The sequence below is a fragment of the Bubalus bubalis genome, chromosome X (genome assembly GCF_019923935.1).
Source record: "Bubalus bubalis isolate 160015118507 breed Murrah chromosome X, NDDB_SH_1, whole genome shotgun sequence".
NCBI lineage: Eukaryota > Metazoa > Chordata > Mammalia > Artiodactyla > Bovidae > Bubalus > Bubalus bubalis.
In genome coordinates this window covers 139,386,071-139,406,770 of record NC_059181.1, presented here as the reverse complement: position 1 = coordinate 139,406,770, position 20,700 = coordinate 139,386,071, and positions in this window count along the sequence as shown.

Below are 20,700 nucleotides of genomic sequence, written 5' to 3'. Positions count from 1 at the left end.
CCAACCGAAGCATAGACATTATGCCATGCCCCCAGGATATCTCTACAAGTGTTTTGGTCCTTTGCTCAGGCCCTGAAATACACAGAAGTAAATTGGTGGTGGGTGGGTTGGTAGTAAGGATGGACAATTAAATGTCAGACCCAAGCCTTTTTATCATGCTGCTTGATTACAAGCTAAGTCTGGCAGATGCCTGAGTCTTCTGACCACTATGGCATGGCAATTTAAACCCTTGTTCTCTAACCCAAGAGAAGTCTGAGCTGCAAGCCTTTGGCTCTCCAGCTGGCTAAAAAGAATGTTTGCAGTGACCTAGGAATGGAAATCTGGCCCAGAAAAGACCAATATTCATCTGACAGTAAATAGTTGCTTGGTTGGGGAGGATAACTATTCTAGGCAAAAAAGGGACAAGAAAATCAATACCTTAATTTAACTTCATTTAACTGAGCTTCTGTGTATCTGCCAGGCTCTGTGCTGTGAGCTGAGTTTATAAGAGGAATGTGGTATGGCCTATCCTCTGGTGGAGGTTACATTCCAGCCTGGGAGATAGCCCTGCAGGCAATAATTATGAGGCAGTATGATGTATGTTCTAATATCAGCAGGAACCAGATGCTGGGGAACCCAGAGAAGGGAAAGGATTTGTGTATCCAGCATTTTCACCATAAGCATCTTTGCCATAAGCTTTTTTACCACAAACAGTTTCACTGCGTGACAAATTGGCCACAAGGTAATTTTGCCATAAAAGATAAAATAATGAAAAATAAAAGCGGAACATTAAGAAGGACATAATGAAACATGCAAAATGAATAGCAAAATTAAAAGACCTCATTTTCACCACATAACTAATTGGCTCTAGACAATTTTGCCCTAAAAGATAAAATAATGAAAAATAAAAGATGGGCATTAAGGACAACATAACAAAGCATGAAAAGTGAATAACAAAATGTAAAAGACTATTAGAAATATAAAATATATGAGTGTAAATTCTCAGCAATACTACAAAAATAATCAATTTTATTTTGTGGGTTGTACCTAAGTACTTATCTCCCAAGTCTTCTTCATAATGTTTTTTCCTTTTTTCTTTTTTTTTAAACTAGATTATGGGAATCCTTTAATAATGCAAAGGTATACAAAATAATCATTAATTATGATTAACTATTAATCATTAATTAAATATATTACAGTTTTCTTTGTCAATTATGCCTTTTGACTTGTTGATTCCTCTCCTCGCTTGGCATTGCACTTTTTCTTTTTTGCTAAAATGTCTTCCTTCATTAAGAGAGGTATCAATTTTCAAATGCTCAGATGCATATTCATAACTGAGCTCTGTATTGTGTTATGAAAGCGTCTACACTGTTGTGTGTTCTTGGCATGTTGTCACGTGTCCTTTGATAGATGTTCCAAAGTTCTGTGGGAAATTCAGGTTCAAGTCTGTGGCTTTGAGGCCCATGGCCTCTTTCTCCTCCAACATAGTGTGTTTCAAAATGAAAAACCAACTCGTGGTGCTAATCATTGTCGATCATCCGTCAGCTCTATAAAGCCATCAATAACATCACCAATGGGAGGGAATGCATTTCAACTTGTTGGAACCAAACTGTCAAACCGAAAACTGTCAACCAGTTATTATTATTTTTTTTAATCTTTCAGGCCACATTGCCTTATGGCAAATTACTTCTTTGGCAAAAATGCTTGTGGCAAAGATGCTTAGAGTGAAAGTACATAGAAGCGGGGTTTGTTCTCCCTGTAGGGGGTCGAGGGAAAGTCAAAAGAATTTGCCTTGTGGATTGATTTTTGAAAGCCAAGGAGAAGTTTGCAGTAAGGGCATTTCAGATAGACTTTGAAGGAGAATGATGAAAAGGGGTGTGGAGCCCTGAATATGCCTGGCAGGCTGGGGAGTCCTCATGTTAATAAAGCTAGCTGAAGAGGCAGACTGGAAAAAAGGATGGGAAGGAGGGGTGAGAGAGAAGGCTGGAAAGCAGCACGAGCTGGAATGCAAGGGTTTTGCGTGCTATACTGGGCATTTGAAGATTTTTCCTGGCAGCGATGGGGAGCAGCCCCTGGCAGGCTGCAGCAGGACAATGGCAGGAATGGTGTTTAGAAAGATGCCAGAGTGGAGGATAAATTAGAGGGGATTTCTGTGGCAGGGAGACCTGTTAGACCACGCAGTTATATTAATGGGAAAGAGCAATATTGCTAACAGGGCAAAATCAGGGCGAATGACGAGATGGTGATAAATGAATATGGCCTAAGATAGGGACCCCACAAATCTGATCATATCACATTCTCCAGCTTAAAATTATATTATGACTCTGCAGGATCAATGTCTTAAACAAGGGTTTTCATATTCCAACTTGGCCTACCTCTCTGACCTCATCTATTTCTATGCCTCCTTTCATAACCTAAGCTCCAGTCCCCATGACCCCAAACTTCTTTCTGGTTCCCAGACAAATCCTAGTCATTCACGTTTCCATGCCTTTGCAGGGACTATTCCCATCGTGTGCAATACCTTCTCCCCAAAACTCCTCCCTCTAGAGAATTCTACTCATCTTTCAGGACATAACTCATACTTCATCTCTGTGGATCCCTGATTTCTCTCTCATTCCCCTCAGGCAGAGGTAATTATTTGTTTTTCTCACTCTTTCTCTCCTTCCCTCTTCCTGCCTCCAGCATGGACAGCACCCAGTGAGTCCTTATCACATTATTTCATATTAATCTATTTACATATCTGTCTACCCGCCCCCCCCCCCCACAAGACAGTCAGCTTCTCTTAGGAGAGAAATGGTTCTTTTTCACCAAGCTCAACATTTTATGCATAGAAGGATTCAATAAATGCTGAGTGATTAAGTCAATTTTGGAGGTAGAACTGACAGGACCTGATGTGATTATTGGTTATGATGAAGAGAAAGAATTGAAACTAAGTAGTTTCTAGCTTGGGTAATTGAACAGTCATAAATAATCCAGTTTCCATATAGCTTCCCCATCTCCACTCTTGACCCACTATAATCTTTCCTTTACAATGCAGCCAGAGTGATCTTTTACACATGCAAATATAAACCTATTTCTCCCCCTACCCAAAAGTTTCCCAAGGGCTCCTTAGCACTATCAGATTGAGTCCAAACTTCTTAGCACAGCCTGGCCCCTGCCTACTTGTTTCCCCCATTCTGTCATCACACCTGTCCATTTAATATCCAATGGCTTTGAAGTTTCTCTCATGTCTTTGCTTGTTTTCTTTCTTCCATCTGAAACCCCTAGCCTCTTCTTCTTTGCCCGCCTCCTACACCTACATCAAAATTGCTTGTTTGCCTGCCTTTTCGAGAAGATAACCTCTGATAGGGAAAGGACTCTGTCTTGTTTACTAGTTATTGCAAAACCTACCCCAAAGGAGACAATCAATAAAGATATGTTGAACTGAACTCAGTTAAGTGGATGATGATCCTATTAACAGAACCGTCATACAGCAGGAACTATTTGAAAGGCTTGAAGCCATTGAGAGATTCCATCAGAATGGCACTTCACCAAGATCGCTCTAACTGTGGTGTGGAGGAGCGGGAGTGGAAAGTTAGAAGGTTAAGGAGGATGTTGCTGTCATTAGGGGAGAGATGTTAGAGGCCTGTCTAGGTTAATGACAGTGGGAATGGATATAAGTGAGGGGATCTGAGAGGCATATTACAGTCATAGATTTGTTTGTTTGTTGTTGTTGTTTTCGGCCAATCTTAGTTCCCTGACCAGGGATCGAACCTGGGCCCCCTGCAGTGGATGCATGGAATCCTAACCACTGGACAACCCGGCAATCCCCTGCAATTATAGACAGTAAATACATTATGAAAGGTGATAGATCTTACTATAGACCTGTGTTGGTCTTCTATTAGCTCTAAAGGCAAAAAAAGAAGGAACCCATCTCCTTCTTGAACAATGACACTGCAGTCTTACTCATGGGAAGAATGTGGGCTTTGTGATGGGGCCAAAAAAATTATTAGCAGCACAGAGGACATTTATTGAGTCTATGTTCAGATAATGCATTTGGCTTGGTCCCCTCCGCTCTTCAGCTCGCCTTCCCCCAGCTTGTGTAGCAAGAACTGAGAACTGATATTTCTAATGCTGTCCTTCTGAGCCTTCAGGCAGAGAAGAAAAACAATGATGGCAATAGCTTCCTTTAATAGAGTGCTGCCTTGCTAAGTGTCAGACGCTACACGTACTCTCATTTGTTTTCCACACTAAATCCTCCTTCCAAGCCTATGAGACAGAAATTATTATCCTCGTTCTCCAGATGAGGAAAATGAAGCTCAGAGAGCCACAGCTGGGTCACCGAATGACACAGTCATTTTGTTCTGCTCTGCCTAACTTCAATTGCATGCTACTTCAACTGCACCCGTGGTTCTCAACCTCAGCTGCACAGTACAATCACCTGGGGAGTATTTTATCTTCTCTCTCTCTGTTAAACAACTTTATTGAGATATAATTCACACCATACAATTCACTCAATTCAATGACTATAATATATTTACAGATATGTGCAACCCTCCCCACAGTCAATTTTAGAACATTTTCATCACCTTAAAAAGGAATCCCATACTCATTAGCTATCACCCTGCTATTCCTCCATTCTTCGTCCCTAGCTCTAAGCAGCCACTGATGTACCCGCTGTCTTTATAGATTTCCCTATACTGGACTTTCATATGAATGGAATCATATAAAAGTTGGACCTTTGTGACTGGCTTGTGTCACTTAGTATAATGTTTGCCAGGTTCATTCAAATTGTAGCATATATTCATCCTCCTTTCCTTTTTATGGCTGAATAACATTCCATTGCATGGCCATACCACATTTTATCTCTTCATCCATTGATGGACATTGGGTGGTTTTCACCTTTTGGCTTTCATGAATAGTGCTCCTAAAAACCATTCATGTACAAGTATTTGTGTGGCTTTATGTTTTCATTACTCTTGGGTATATGCCTGAGAGTGAAATTGCTGGTCATATGGCAACTCTTAATTTTAATCATTTAAGGAACTGCTAGACTGTTTTACCTGGAGAGTTTTTAGAATATACTTATGCCCTGCCCACCCTTCCCATCCCTCACTCTTTGAGCAAATTAATCATGCTCCCTGGGGTTGGGTCCTAGTTGATTCTAATAATCCCCTCCCTCAATAGATTCCAGAGTGCACCCAGCAAGGAGCACTGCTGCACTATACCATGACCTCAAGGATATTTGCTGTTTGACACTACTGAGGATTATCTATTTTTGAAGAATTATTAACTATAAGGATTCAACAAGAAGTCAGTGCTTCAATATTTATTTATTAGCTAAGCCAACCACCCTGGTGACTCATGATTCTCAGAAGAGAATGTTTGACTAGAACGTTCAAGGCTTGCAGCTCTCTTTGCTGTCACCAAGGCTGATGTTCAGAGCAGGAAGACTGGAAAGCAAATATTGAGCTGGATTTTCAATGTGCTGAGAAGGTATTTTTTTTTCCTACACACTGCTTGTAACAGTGACTAGAACGACACTATGAAACATTGCTTCACTGGGGTCTGGAAAAATTACAGGTCTTCAAGAGTCCTTAAGAAAGTGCAAAGCTCCCTGGTAGAAAGGAAATTGACAGGGAGGGAGAGAGAGCCAGGTGAAGACAGGACTTCTTTTTGGCCAAGAGGCCAAGGGAGGGGGAATTGGCTATATATTATAGTTATTGAATTGAGTGAATTGTATGGTATGAATTATATCTCAATAAAGTTGTTTAAAAGAGAGAGAAAAGATAAAATACTCCCCAGGTTTGCCTTCTCTCAGCCCCTCTCTGCCCTCAGGCTGTTCCATGCTCCCACATTGCTGCAGGGTGAGATACTTTCTGACTTCGCCAGCAGGGGACACTGGGTGCAGGAATGGAGTGTGGGGGTGGGGATGTGTGAGGAGGGCCAAAAAGACATCCTGGATTTCATCATCCCACCCAAGGACAACTCTCCCTTGTTTGGCTCAGCTTGGTGCCTGGAGATTTACAACTGAAGATTTTAAAAATATTTCCAGGAGTGTGTTTATAGCAAAACATGTTGAATCAATTGCTTATTATGAATTCTCTGTCCACTTCGTACTGTTTCCAGGCCTTTGCCCTTTTGTCCCTTCTTTGCAATGTGTTTCAGAAAAAGAAATGCCACGCTTTTGAGATTTCAGGATCTCTCCTTTGTAACATGGGGATCTGTAGTTTAGGTAGGTACAGAACACTTTCCCATATGCTGGTTACAAATTTTAATCCTTAAAAACATTTGGGAGATACTATCATCTCTATTTACAGATGAGAAAACTGATGCTTAGAGATGGTTAGGTGACTTATCCAAAGACACACTAGTAGTGTTAGGCAGAGATGGAACTAGACCTTGGGCCTCCTCATTCCATGTTCTTTCTGTTCTACTCTGCCTAGGTGGATATCCACTGTGCCTTAAAAAGCATCTGTAAGGAAAGAATCAACCCCAAATATTATTTTGTGAGTCTGTTTTCCCTTCATATTTCTTCAATACCTGAACTTTTAATAGCAGTGAAGAGTAAAAAGTATCAGTAAGTGACATTAAGAGACCAGCTGAGTTCCCATAGCAGGAATTTACGATGGGACTAATTATTGTTGCTTGTTTTTACTATTTGCCAGTATCATTTAATGTAAAAGTTCTCAAACTTTCTCAAGGTCCTGAATCTTTCTGGAAATGTAAATACAAAGGGTTGTCTATTCAAATAAATGCATATATATAATGCAAGTCAGAGAGATCATGAAGCCCATCTTCAGACCCCAGGTTATGAACCCATAGAGAGACTAAGACTAGGAACAGAAAAAAAAAGAAAGAAACATGACTGTATTTGTCCAAGATTGAAGATTAGCAAAACAGATAATGACAGAAGTTACAAGGTAGAGAAAACTTCAATTGGAATGTTTGACAAAGTAGAGCACTGGGTTTGGGCTAGAGAGAAAAATAATGAAGCTAGAAGGTTGCTGCCCCACTTTGAGAATGAAGATGGAGGATGAGAATTGAAGTCTTGATGAACCCAAAAAGCACGTTGATTAGGACTCAGTCGTGTCCGACTCTTTGTGAGTCCATGAACTGTAACCCACCAGGCTCCTCTGTCTGTGGGATTTTCTAGACAAGAATACTGGAGTGGGTGCCATTTCCTCCTCAGGGAATCTTCCCGACCCAGAGACTGAACTCAAGTCTCTTGCGTCTTCTTCATTGGCAGGCAGATTCTTTACCACTGAGCCACCTGAGAAGCCCTGCACAAAAGGATGGGAGCTTGTGACTAGGGACTGAGGGTAGTCTCAGACGGAGACATTTCTGAGGTGGAGCTCTCTCCTCTGAGCTTCACAAACATATATTCAATTGCCTACTTAGCATCTCCACTTGGATATCTTAACAGAATTCTCAATTTCCACCTTCCACCTCAACCTATTTCTCTTCCAGGATTTCCTGTCTCAGTTATTGGCACTATCCAGTTCTTGAAGCCAAAAATCTGGATCATTTTTGATTCTTCTTTTCCCTCCCACATGCAGCCCATCAGCTAGCCCTGTCAACTGTACTTCCATCACATACACTATACCCATCAGCTTTTCCTCATCTCCCTTGTCACCAGTCTAGTCCAGAACAAGCACATCTCTCACTTTGACTGCTGGACTAACCCTTTAACTGTCCTCTCTGCATTCAAAATTGACCTCCCCCTGACCCATTGCATCTTCCACCAAATAGCTAGAGGGACATTTTTAAAATGTAAAGTACAGGAACTTCTCTGGTGGTCCAGTGGTTAAGACTCTGCACTTCCAATGCATGGGGTGAGGGGTGAGGGTTCCATCCCTGGTTGGGGAATGAAGATCCCACATGCCCCTCAGTGATGCCAAAATAGTTAAAACGTAAAGTGCATACTACTTTTCTGTTTAAATCCCTTTGCTGAATTTCCATTCTCTTCATGATAAAGCTCTAGCCCCTTTACATGGCTTAGAGATATCCCTGGATCCTCCCTTGCATTATCTAGCACCTGATCCTCCATACCATCACTCAGTAATCCTATTGGCTCTTTCTCCAAGCCACCTTCTCTATTACCTCCAGAGCAGAAAGTACTTCACCTCTCACCTGGATTGCCGCAATAGACTCCTAACCAGTTCTCCAGACTCCACCCTTGCTTTCGGCCTCCCTGGTCTATCATCAATGCGGCAGCTGTTTTGATTCTCCTAAGACATAAGCTAGACCTTGCCACTTAAACTCTACAATGACTTTCTTCTCTATTCAGAATAGGATAAAATCCAAAGCCTTTATGTTCACCTACAAGGCCTTAAGTGTGCTGGCTACCTACTGCCCCTCCTTCCTCAATTCCAGTATGGTAGCCTCCTTCTCTCTCACTTCTGCCTCAGGGCCTTTATGCCTGCTCTTCGCTCTGGTTGAAATGGCCACATTCTGTGTGGGCATGGCTCATACCTTTCACTTATACCAATGCAGGAAATAAGATATCATCTTTTCGGTGAGGCCCTCCCCAGTCACCTTACTTAAAATGGTAACCAACCTGCCCCTTCTGCTAATTTCCTTCCCTGCACTGGCACTTCCTGTCCCCCTCGTTGCTTGATTTGTATCCATAGTACTTAAAACTATAATTCAGTTTGTTCATCAGATCTCTCCTCCCACTAGAATATACAGTACGGGAGGGCGGAGTGTTATCTGTTTTGTATGACTGTATTCTCAGTCAGCAGAACCATGGCTGGCATACTGTAAATTCTACCTTAGTGTATGGTGAATCAATGTAAGCTGAAAAAAACCCCGATATGATTTGGCCTCACCTGCCTCTTCAGCTTCATTTCTCCTCCACACCTTCATGACCTACAGACTATGCATTTCTCTCTCCTGCACATTTGGCACACTTTATTATTCCCTGTTCATTTGCCTAGATTTCTAACTACACTGTAAGCTCCACTGGGGCTGGAGTCTCACTTGCCACATTATCTTCGGCATCCTTCAGCATACAGTGCTTGGCACCAGAGTTGGCATGCAATAAATGTTTGTTGAACAAATGTCTTGGGAGTCTGAAAGCTTCTGAATAAGGGGGAAGATCACTGATAGTTGGATGAAATGATTAGAAAATACTTCATAATGCAAATCAAAACTACAATGAAGTACTACCTCACACCGGTGAGAATGGACATCATTTAAAAATCTACAAATGACAAATTCTGGAGAGGGTGTGGAGAAAAAGGAACCCTGCTACACTGTTGATGAGAATATAAATCGGTGTAGCCACAGTATGGAGAACAGTGTGGAGGTTCCTCAAAAAGCTGAAAATAGATTTGCCATATGATCCAGCAATCACATTCTCAGGCCTACATACCAAGCAAAACTCTAATTAGGAAAGATACCTGCACCCCTATGTCCACAGCAGCACTATTTACAATAGCCAAGGCGTGGAAACAACCTACATGTACAAAGACAGAGGAATGGATAAAGATGTGGTATGCACGCAACAGAATACTACTGAGCCATAGAAAGAATGAAATAATGCCATTTGCAGCAACATAGATGGAACTAGAGATTATCACACTAAGTGAAGTAAATCCAAAAGAGAAAGACAAATAACACAATATCACTTATATATGGAATCTAAAACATAAGATAAATGAACATATTTACGAAACAGGAACAGATTCAGAGACATAGAGAGCAGACTTGTGGTTGCCAAAGGGAGATAGGGAGGGATGGATTAGGAATTTGAGATTATCAGGTGCAAGCTATTATACGTAGAATGGATAAACAACCATATCCTACTGTATAGCACAGACAACTATACTGAATATCCTGTGATAAAGCGTAATGGAAAATAATATGAAAAAGAATATATATGTGTATAACTGAATCACTTTGCTGTAAAGCAGAAAATTACACAACACTGTAAATCAACTATACTTTAATAAAATAATGTTTTTACGAAAAGAAAATGCCCAGAAAGAGATGGCATTTAAACGCACCCTTTAAGCAGGTGGTGCTTTTTGAAGTAATCCAGGTAATCTCGATGAGAGTTGACCACCAGTTAGACTCTGGTGCTACCAGACTGAGTAGAGCTCTACTTCTTTGTCTTCTGTTCCTTTTTCTTTTCCTTCTGAGCAGTTTAGTCCCCATGCCATTAAGAGGGATGGAGTAAGGTGCGTGGCAAGGCAGCTTGGAGTGAGAAGTCAGAGCCAGATCCCGGTGAGAAGGGCGTCCCTGCAGAAGCCCAGCATGTGTATGGAGTCAGACTCCAAGCAGGTTCGGTTTCAGAACCTAACCAGTGTGGGCAGGTGTCTGAGGACGGGGAGGACCTAGCATGGGATGTCTGAGCCCGAATGGAGGGTGTCCTGCCACATGGAACACCTGCCATAGGGTGCTGGAACCCAAGTGAATGATAAGGGCCTCCATGAACCAGAGGCAGAGCCAAAGCGGGGTAGGAGATGACATCTGTGCGGAGCAAGGGCTTGGCACGGGATGTCAGAACCCAGGTAGGGTGAGGAGGACATCCACACATGGGAGTGGCCCAGTATAGGGTGTCAGAGCCTGAAGGGGGTGAGAAGGTTGTCCATTCCTGGGTGATGAAGGCATCCATAGATGAGCAGCCTGGTGTAAGGTGTTGGAGTCCATGCCAAGTGAGAAAGGAGTCCCCAAAATAACAAGACAAGGGGGAAAAAGAGTGACCTCACAGTGGAAAACCTTAACCAAGTGGTCAGAGTGAACATGATCGGTAATAGAATACATTGAAATCATGTGCCCCTGAAAGGATGCAATGAAAAGTGCAAAGCATCAATTCTATGATAATTGTGCCAAAAATGCAGAACCTGGACCTAGTCATGAGAAAACATTAGATAAACTGAAATAGGGGACACCTACAAAGCAAGGCTGTAATATTCAAATTTATCAGTTTTTTATCAGGCAAGAGGTTAATAGATTTCACGTGTGAGAAATATACAACTAGAGAAGAAAAACTTAAAACTTCAAGAGAAAAGCTATTGTTTTGTATTCACTTGATGGATTTCTTTTCTCCAACAAATCAAGTTGACAAAAACTCAGCTTCTCTCACAGAACCCTGCACTTTTCGTTCATTGCACTGTTTTCTTCCCAACTATTATTAAGGAAATATTTGTGTGTCTTTGTACTTAATGTCTGTCTCTCACATCAGACTGTAAGCTCAAAAAAGACAGTGATTTTTTTTGTTCCTGTTTTTGGTATATTGCTGTGTCCTCAGTATTTAGTAAACTGCTTGGTGTACAGTTCTTGGTCACTAAATATTGGTTGATGAAATAGATGCTGAGGATAGAGAGACCATCTTATAAGTTATTTAGAGAAAGAGGCCTCTCGCAGGATGGATCCTGTGAGCTAGCCATAGAGTATCCCAGGGGCCACTGGGGATGGGAACAGCCCTATCCACCCATCTGTTTTTGAGTCAGGCCAATGACAAGGGTAGGTCTAGCTGTCTGTGGAACGGTGGAAAACTGGAACCCCTAAGCAGAAAGCTTCACAATGCTGGCACCTAGGGCATGGAGAAGCTGTGAACTTGCCAATGGAGATCCAGCCTGAGAACTTGGCAGCCTCCAAACCTCACCCAAAACTGACACACATCTGGAAGAGTCCACCACCACAGAAGTTTTCTCTGCCTGCAACTTCTGACAGAGATCCAGGGTCACGGTGCCACGGCTCTCCAGGGCCCAGATGAAAAAGGGGATGATTGCCCAGCACAGTGTCTGCTGAGACATCCATGGGGATGAGCTGTTACAGAGGCCCGCGTTTCTTATCTCATATTCAGATGGGAGGTCTGGCCCTGAGCCTTTTCTAAGTAGTCAAGGGTGGAGAAGGGGAAGCCTTCCAAGCAGAGAAAACAAAGTAAAGGCATAAAACAATAATACACACTGGGATCTAGAAGTAGTTTCATATGACTGAAGCTTTGGGGAGGAGACATAGCAAACCAAAAGATGAGGTTCAAAGTACAAAAGGCCACCCCTTGAATGGCTCACTAAGGGAACTGGACTTTATCCTGTAGGCAATGGAAATCAATTGAAGGTTTTCACGCTGTGACATTTTCACTCTGAATGCCAGATGGAGAATGGTATGAAGTGAGAGACCAACCATGCAAAAGGCTATTAAAATAGTCCAGACAAAGTGTAATAAAGGCTCCAACTAGGGTAAAGCTAGAGTACAGATAAAGAGTCAGTTAAGAGAAACAGAACATGCAGATCACAGGCGAGGGGTAAAAAGGGGGAACAAATCTAAGCTGATGGTACTTTCATTGAGGTGGACAATATAAACAATGAGATTTGTTTGGACACGTTGAACTTGAGGTGTCCAGTTGGCCATTGGGCACGGGTCTGGAGCTCAGAAAAGAAGCCAAGGTTGGAGATACAGATTTGGAAATCACTAACATATATAACTGAAGCCTTGACAGTAAATGGCATCACCCACATAAGGTATAACATGGCATCAAAAAGCCAAGGAGAGAGCCTAGAGAATGACCAAAGACTAAATGTTGGCCAGAGCCAGAGAAGGCAGTAAAGGAGACTGAAGTTAGAGAAAATAGCAGAGGTTCTATGTCTTAAGTCAAGAGAGGGCTGATTTTTGACATATAGGGAAGGGTCAATAGTGTCAAATGGCATTATGAAGTTAAGCAGGGTGAGGACTGAAAACATGTGATTACATGCAGTAGTTAAAGGGTACTGGGGACCTTTCCTAGGGCTGTTCCTGGCAAGGCATGAGGGCAGAAGACTGATACCATTAAGAACCTGAAGGAGATTTCTATATCCTAAGACATTCCATCGTAACTGTGTAAAACGTGCAGAATTCCCATGAGCAAATAAAACTTTTATTTCAAAAATGCACTTTCAGTTTTGAAAATAAATGCAGAAATATGTTCCCAGTGGAAAAAGGATGGTTCTGCCTGAGTCAAAGAAGGTCCAGTTTTTCACAGTAGCATAAGGAATGGCCAAGAACCTTAGAGGTCCTGGCTTGATGTTTGGCTCTGATTCATGTGGTCCAATGCAAGTGCTAACTGTAGATGACTGTGCTGTGTATGGATAGACATTACAGAGTATTTGTCCACTATGCATGATTACAACCTGGTCTTCAGTAAGCTTAAACTGGGGTGCAGGAAGGAAGATATTGGTGAAAGCCAGAGAAATGGAGCTAAGCATCAAACCCAAAGGACAAGTATCACCATCATCAGTAAGAGGAATCATGAGATCAGGAGCTGAAAGAAACAGATAGAAGTGGGGAGGAAAGTCTAGGACAGGAAGTTCAGAGCTAAAGCTGTGAATAATTCAGATTGAGGCCTGGTTTTGGATGATGCTACCTATATGGTGTGAATTGTCAGACTGATAGCCTCAAGGAGCTACACAGTCCTGCCCAGTGAGGCTAAAAAAGCCTCTTTAGAGCTATTAACCTATAGAAGAAGAACCCCTGAATGAATGTTCCATCTGTTGTTTGAGAAAGCATGACTGTGCATGGTATTAAGAATTGGACTTTTGGTCCATCTAGAATCCCAAGGCTGTTCTCAATAGTAGAAGGTATCATTTCTTTTTTTTTTTTTTTTTTCTTTTTCTTTTTAAAAAGAGGGATATTTTTTTTGGTTGCACTGGGTCTTCGTTGCTGTATGCAGGTTTTCTCTAGTTGTGGCAAGCAGGAGCTACTCTGCATTGCAGTGTGTGGGCTTCCCATTGCTGGTGGCTTCTTTGTGGTGGAGCACAGGCTCTAGGTGCTCAGGTTTCTGTGGTTACAGCTCACAGGCTCAGTAGTCGTGATGTACAGGCTTAGTTGCATCACAGCATGTGGAATCTTCCCGGGCCAGGGATCGAACTTGTTTCCCCTGCATTGCCAGATGGATTCTTATCCACTGCACCCCTAGGAAAGTCCAAGGTATCATTTCTGAGAAGGCTTTACTTCTGGTTGAAAGTCAAATCATGCCCACAGCTTGACCTCATGATTCTGTTAATATTGTGAGCTGATATGTTAAAGTCCTAACCCTCAGGACCGCAGGATGTCACATTATTTTGGGAAATAGAGTTGGAATTGTAGATGAAATCAAGTTAAGATGAGGTCATAGTGGAGTAGCTGCTGCTGCCGCTAAGTCACTTCAGTCGTGTCCGACTCTGTGCGACCCCAGAGACGGCAGCCCACCAGGCTCCCCCGTCCCTGGGATTCTCCAGGCAAGAACACTGGAGTGGGTTGCCATTTCCTTCTCCAATGCATGAAAGTGAAAAGTGAAAGTGAAGTCGCTCAGTCGTGTCCGACGCTTAGCGACCCCATGGACTGCAGCCCACCAGGCTCCTCCGTCCATGGGATTTTCCAGGCAAGAGTACTGGAGTGGGGTGCCATTGCCTTCTCCGACATAGTGGAGTAGGGTGGGCCCTTAATCTAATCTGACTGGTGTCCTCATAAGAGAAGAGACCCAGAGAGACACATGGGGACAATGCCATGTGATGACAGAGGCAGAGATTGGGTGATGTAGCTTTAAGGCAAGGAACACCCAGGATTGGTGGCTACCACCAGAAGCTAGGAAGAGCCAAGGAAGGGTTCTACCCAGAGTCTCAGGCACATGGCTCTGCTGACACCTTGATTTTAGTATTCTAGCCTCCAGAACTAAGAATGAATCAATTTCTGTTGTTTTAAGTCACCCAGTTGGTGATAATTTGTTAGGGCAGCCTTTGAAAACATACAGTTAGGGAGTATAAAAGAATGCCACTACTCCAGGGACAAGCTTCCAGTTGAGAATAAGCCCTCACAAGAGGAGTTACTATAAATATTCCATTCAGGCTGAAACCTCTGGCTACTTGACAGAGAACTGACAAGCTGCAAAGAGTGGTGAGCTTCCCTGGTAGGTCAGTTGGTAAGGAATTTCCGGCAGTGCAGGAGACCCAGGTTCTATCCCTGGGTCGGGAAGATCCCCTGGAGGAGGAAATGGCAACCCACTCCAGTATTCTTGCCTGGAAAATCCCATGGGCAGAGGAGCCTGGCGGGCTACAGTTCATGGGGTTGCAAGAATTGGACAAGATTTAGCCACTGAACCACCACCACCCAAAGACTGGTGAAAATCTGTGTCATTCCATGGATTCTGGGTGATGTTTGCTCTTGGAGATATTTAAGCTAGCTTGGTTCATAATTCCTAAAGTCATCAAAATTGATGTCTTTCTTTTGGGTGGTTTTTTACAAATCAAATCCAGTTTTTAGTCAAGATAGTTCTCTTTTTACTTTTTCTTTTTAAAAGTTTCATCAGAGAGGGGGAGGAACTATTATTCAACAAGCACCTTGTTAAGATTTGGTGAGTAGCCAGGGGGTCATGCTCCTGCTGAAAGTTCTGGGGGAGAATCCTTCCTTTCCCGAGATGATAGTATTCTTATAGAGATAATAAATAGCAACAACTCCAAAATACATAAGGATTAGATGAAGTTTCTAAAAGTGCTTCCAGTTCTGAAATCCCATGCTTTTCTTAAAAGAGAGCATATTCTGTTGCCTACCCTCACTCACACATCAAAGCCTTACTGCTCTGCATGGTCTACAACCTGAACCCAGGCTTCCTTATCATTCACCCACTCTTGGCACCCTGCAGTCTGGGTCTTTTCCCTTCTTCCTTGCTTTACTTTGCCTTCACACTCACATGTTCCCAACACTCCCCACAACTCCTCACCACCCAAGATTGCTCAGTGCAGTTTCAACTGGTTGTCTCTGATGTCCCTTTCCTAGCCTTCATCCTCTTCGAGTTTTCTACAACAGCTGACATTATTGATCTTCCTTCTCCTCCCTGAAACTCTTATTTCAAAACCTCATGATACTGACAAATTTTTTCTCTCTTTATACTTTTAGATTCTGAAATTGTATCCCCCCAAGGGCTTGTGTTATTGTTTCTGTGATGAAGACTCTCAAAGCTGTATCTGTAGTCCAGTCCTCTGACATATCTTACTTTCTAATACAGATCTCCATCTAGATACCCTAAAGGAGCTTCAAACTCAGCATACTTCAAACTGAATGCATCATCTTCCCTTTATGCTCCACTTCTCTCCTTTTTAAAAAAAAATATAACTATAATTGATTTACTATATTGTGTTAGTTTCAGATACACAGCTTCAGATTCTTTTCCATTTTAGGTTATTACAAGATGTTGAACATAGTTCCCTGTGCTATACAGTAAATCCTTATTGTTTATCTATTTTATATGTAATGGTATGTATCTGTTAATCCCAAACTCCTAATTTATCCCTCCTGTCTCCCCTCTCCCCTTTGGTAACCATAAGTTTGTTTTCTATGTTAGTCTATTTCTATTTTATAAGTAAGTTGATATGCATTATTTTTTTAGATTCAACATATAAGTGATATCATATAATATTTGTCTTTCTCTGCCTGCCTTACTTCACTTGGTATGATAATCTCTGGATCCATCATGTTGCTGAAAATGGCAATATTTCATTCTTTTTAGGGCTGAGTAGTATCCCATTGTATGTATATACACGGGCTTCCATGGTGGCTCAGTGGTAAAGAATCCGCCTGCAATATAGGAAACACAAGACATGCAAGTTCAATTCCTAAGTGGGGAAGATCGCTGGAGAAGGAAATGGCAATCCACTCCAGTATTCTTGCCTGGGAAATCCCATGGACAGAGGAGCCTGGCGGGCTACAGTCCATGGGGTCACAAGAGTTGGACACAACTTAGTGACTAAGTCACCACTACCATGTATATACATACATACATATATATGTCTCCATATATATTTTCTTTATACATTCATCTGCTGGTGGACACTTAGGTTGCTTCTATGTCTTGATAACTGTGAATAGCGGTGCTATGAATATTGGGATGCACGGATCTTTGTGAATTAGAGTTTTCCCCTTTTCCATATATATGCCCAGGAGTGGGATTGCTGGATTATATGGTAGCTCTATCTTTAGGGGGTTTTTTTGTTTTTTTTTTTGGCTGTGCCACGTGGCTTGTGGGCTTACGGGATCTCAGTTTCCCAACCAGGGCTCAAACATGGGCCCCTTGCAGTGGAAGTGCAGAGTCCTAAGTACGGGGCTGCCAGGGAAGTCCTGTTTTTAGTTTTTTAAGGAGCCTCCATACTATTTTCCATAGCTGTGCACCAATTTGAATTCCCACCAACAGTGTAGTAAGGTTTCCTTTCCTCTGCACCCTCTCCAGAATTTATTATTTGTAGGCATTTTGATGAAGGTCATTCTGACAGGTGTGAGTTTTGATTTGGAGTTTTGATTTCTGTTTCTCTAATAATTAGCTTTGTGGAGCATCTCTTCATGTGTCTCTTGGCCATCTGTATGTCTTCTTTGGAGAAATGTCTGTTTAGGTCTCTTGCCATTTTCCGTTGTCCTAAAATCTTTTCCTGTATTCTCTACTTGACAAATGCTTTTATTTTCTCCAAGCCATTTAGATTTGAAATCAGGAGTCAAATCATTGACGATCCTCCACTCCACAGTCAGTAGTAAATTTCAATAGATTCCTCTCTCTAGTGTGCCTTGGATTTGTCTCTTCTGCATGCCTACTATGCCTGTTTGATTCAGAACCATGTTACCATTTGCATTGACTCTTACAATAGCCTCATTGTGTCTCCGTTGCCTCTTTTCCAAACTGTACATTTTGCTGCTATAGTCTTCAGATCTCTTCCCTCTCCTGCTCAAAAGTTGTCTAACTCTCATGCTGTAGTGGTATTCAGAACACATCACTGCTCTGCACAAACGCCTTTAGTTACTCCCTCTTGATCATCAAATCAAATACAAACTTTTTGCTCCAACATTCCCTTCCCCAAATGAAGCCAACCTTCCATTACAGCCTCACCTATTACTCAACTTGAACCTTTAGCTACAAACAAGACAATACATTCCGCTCATTTCAATCTCCATGCCTTTGCTTCTACTCTTCCTGCTATCTAAAATGCCCTTCTTAGAATTCATCTAGCCCAACAAAATTCTTCCCATGCTTCAAAACCCATTTAAATCACTCACTCCTCCACTGTGCTTTTCCTTGATCTCTTAATCATACATGTCCTTTGCTCGTTTAAACACCATGCCCCCATCCTGAACTGATGGCCTCTGGACTTATTGAACATGAAAAATAAACATCTATTATTTGAGGACTTACTATTGCTTATAACTAAACCTAATCCCAATAATACAGTATTATTCAGCCTTCTCTGCCTTCTCTTAAAGATAAGATCTTCCTAAATCCCTGTTTGATTTTTAAGAATGTATTTTTCAATGTGCGAAATGAAGTAAGTTGAGTCCAAGCTAGTCTCTTGCTAGCCACGCAAAGAACAATTCTACTTGGACGGACCTCTCTAAACACAGATTGCCAATACTTGTGTGCTTACCTCCATCCGGCTTCCAGTTTCAAACACAGAAGATTTTTTCTCAGGTCCAAGAAGAGTACTACTTTTGATCATAACTGGAGAATATGTTGGAGATGGATTATTTCACTTGGTTCCATTCATGTCTTAGTCTCAGGGAGAGACACAAGAGGATGATGGTTAAGAACATTGACTTTGAAGCCCTATCACTTGAGTTTAAATCTGAACTCTATCACTTCCTGGCTATGTGACCGTAGGCACGATGCTTAACCTCTCCACACTTTCATTTTCTCACCTCTCAGTAATAATAATAGTGCACACCATATAAGATAGTTGTGAGGATTAAATTAATTAATATACACAGAACACGCACATAACCACATTGAACAATGTCTGGCACATTTAAGTGTTTACTATCACTGAATATGGTAATGCTTGACTTTATTACCTACTAGGGATGTAATGGTGAGTAAAAATGATACTTCCCTGCCTTCGTGGATCTTACAGTCTAGTACATAAGGTAGAGGTTAAACGATATTAAAATAATGTTTAATTTAGAGTTACAATTAGTGCTACAACAAGGCTGATGAGCATGCTTTAGAGAGAAATCTCTTCTAGTCCAGGTTATCAGGCGAGACATCTCCGCTGCAGTGTGGAGTGAGTAAATTAGCCTGGGGAAGGGGGCTAAGAGAAAGAGGAGGAGGCTGAGAGAAGAGAAGCCAAGATGCTTTGCTAGCCTCTGAGTTCCAGGGTGCTCAGCTTACTGGTCCACAATCCTAGCAGGAATTGAGGCCTCCTACAGAGAACTGCATGTGCTTCACAATTAAGAGGCCCTGAGGACCAAGGAAAAGAGAATTCCAGTGGCTTACCCTATGGAAACAAATCCTCTAATCCCCTGGGAAGTTGCAAGGCAGAGGGGCACAGCCCAGGGGGAAAGTGACTGCTGGGGGCTACATTTTGTCAAGGTAGATTAAAGCATCCATGAAGATATTCTGCAAGAAAAGTCAAAGCAGAGAATCACACAAAAGTGGCCGAGTTGCCTTTGCAGCTGAAAATTTTAGAAGGCCTTTGAACACTTAAGAAATCATATTTGCTGTACATATGTGAAGAGTTGAGTCAAGAGACCTCAAATGCTCAAATGTATTCCTGGCATGCACAACCTTAAATTAGAGGGGCTAAATAAAGCTGTGGCCTGCCCTTTCTGAAAGTTTGCCAACCACTGATATAGATCATGTGGGACATGGGGCCTCATCTGGGCTGCTCTTAGGACAGACACTGGAACTTGCTTTCTGGCTGAAATGTCTGACATCAGCCCTAATGTTTAGTCATGTATCCTTTTCCCCAAGACATCAAGTACCGGGCCCAGGGCCTCAGGGAGGGTAGGTTTAGTCCACAGAGAGCTAAAGGGCTCCTTGTGAAGAGAATGGATAATTCCTGGCCCCAAGCAGCCTGCCCCAAGTTGTCTCTGCAGAGACCCATCATATTCATGGTTTCTAGAGATGCCCTTTGACTTTTGAGCAACATGTGCAGCTTTCTTTTGGTTTGGCATCAGCGAACACTCCAGACCTCCCAGGCAGCTCCGAGTCATGGTCCACATCACCTTGTTTGGAAACATCACCATCTGGTGGATTTCACTGTATCTGCTCTCAAAGACCGGGCTGTGTTTTGTCAATTGAGGGCATCCAGTACATGCTGGATATTCCAGCTGTACACTGGCTCCGAGGCTGGTATTTAAGGAAGCCAGAGTTGAGGGGCAAGTAAGGAAGACTGTTCTATGCTTCATGCTTCTAAGCTGAAATCTTGGCGCAGAGTCAGCGCTCTCTCTACAGCTTGATTGGCTTTTCTCAGCAGCACAATGGGCCCCCCATGGCCCTGCTCTTAAAGAGTTTCATCGTAGCTCCTTGAACCTGGATTGTCTTCACAGAGATCACAGGAAATTTCCCAGGAGTGGAAAGGACCTAATAAATGGCTGTTCTTTCCTTCATAGCTGATTGAAATTTAATCCCTGGAATCTGACAGGAGGCAAGACTGCTTTTCTTCAAATGCAGGCCCTTCCTGGCATGGTCAAACCCAAGGACCTCAGGTCAGATGACGCCCTGGGAAGCTCAGCCTAGACACGTGCTGTGGGATCCACATTGCTCTTCCTGTTTCCTAGCCAAAAAGCATTAGTGAAGTCTCTTGAACACTGTCTTTCATTAGTGTGAGGGTAGGGAGCAGAAACACAAACATATAGGGTCCTAAAAGATAGTATCTGCTCAAGTAGAAAAATGTCTGGGCTTTGGAGTTAAAGGGAATTAGATTCAAATCCCAGCTCTTCCACATGCAGATCGTGTGGATGAAACATAGAAAAGTCTCCACGCAAGCCCTGCCACTTCTGTTCTCCAACAGCAAGGAACTCAAA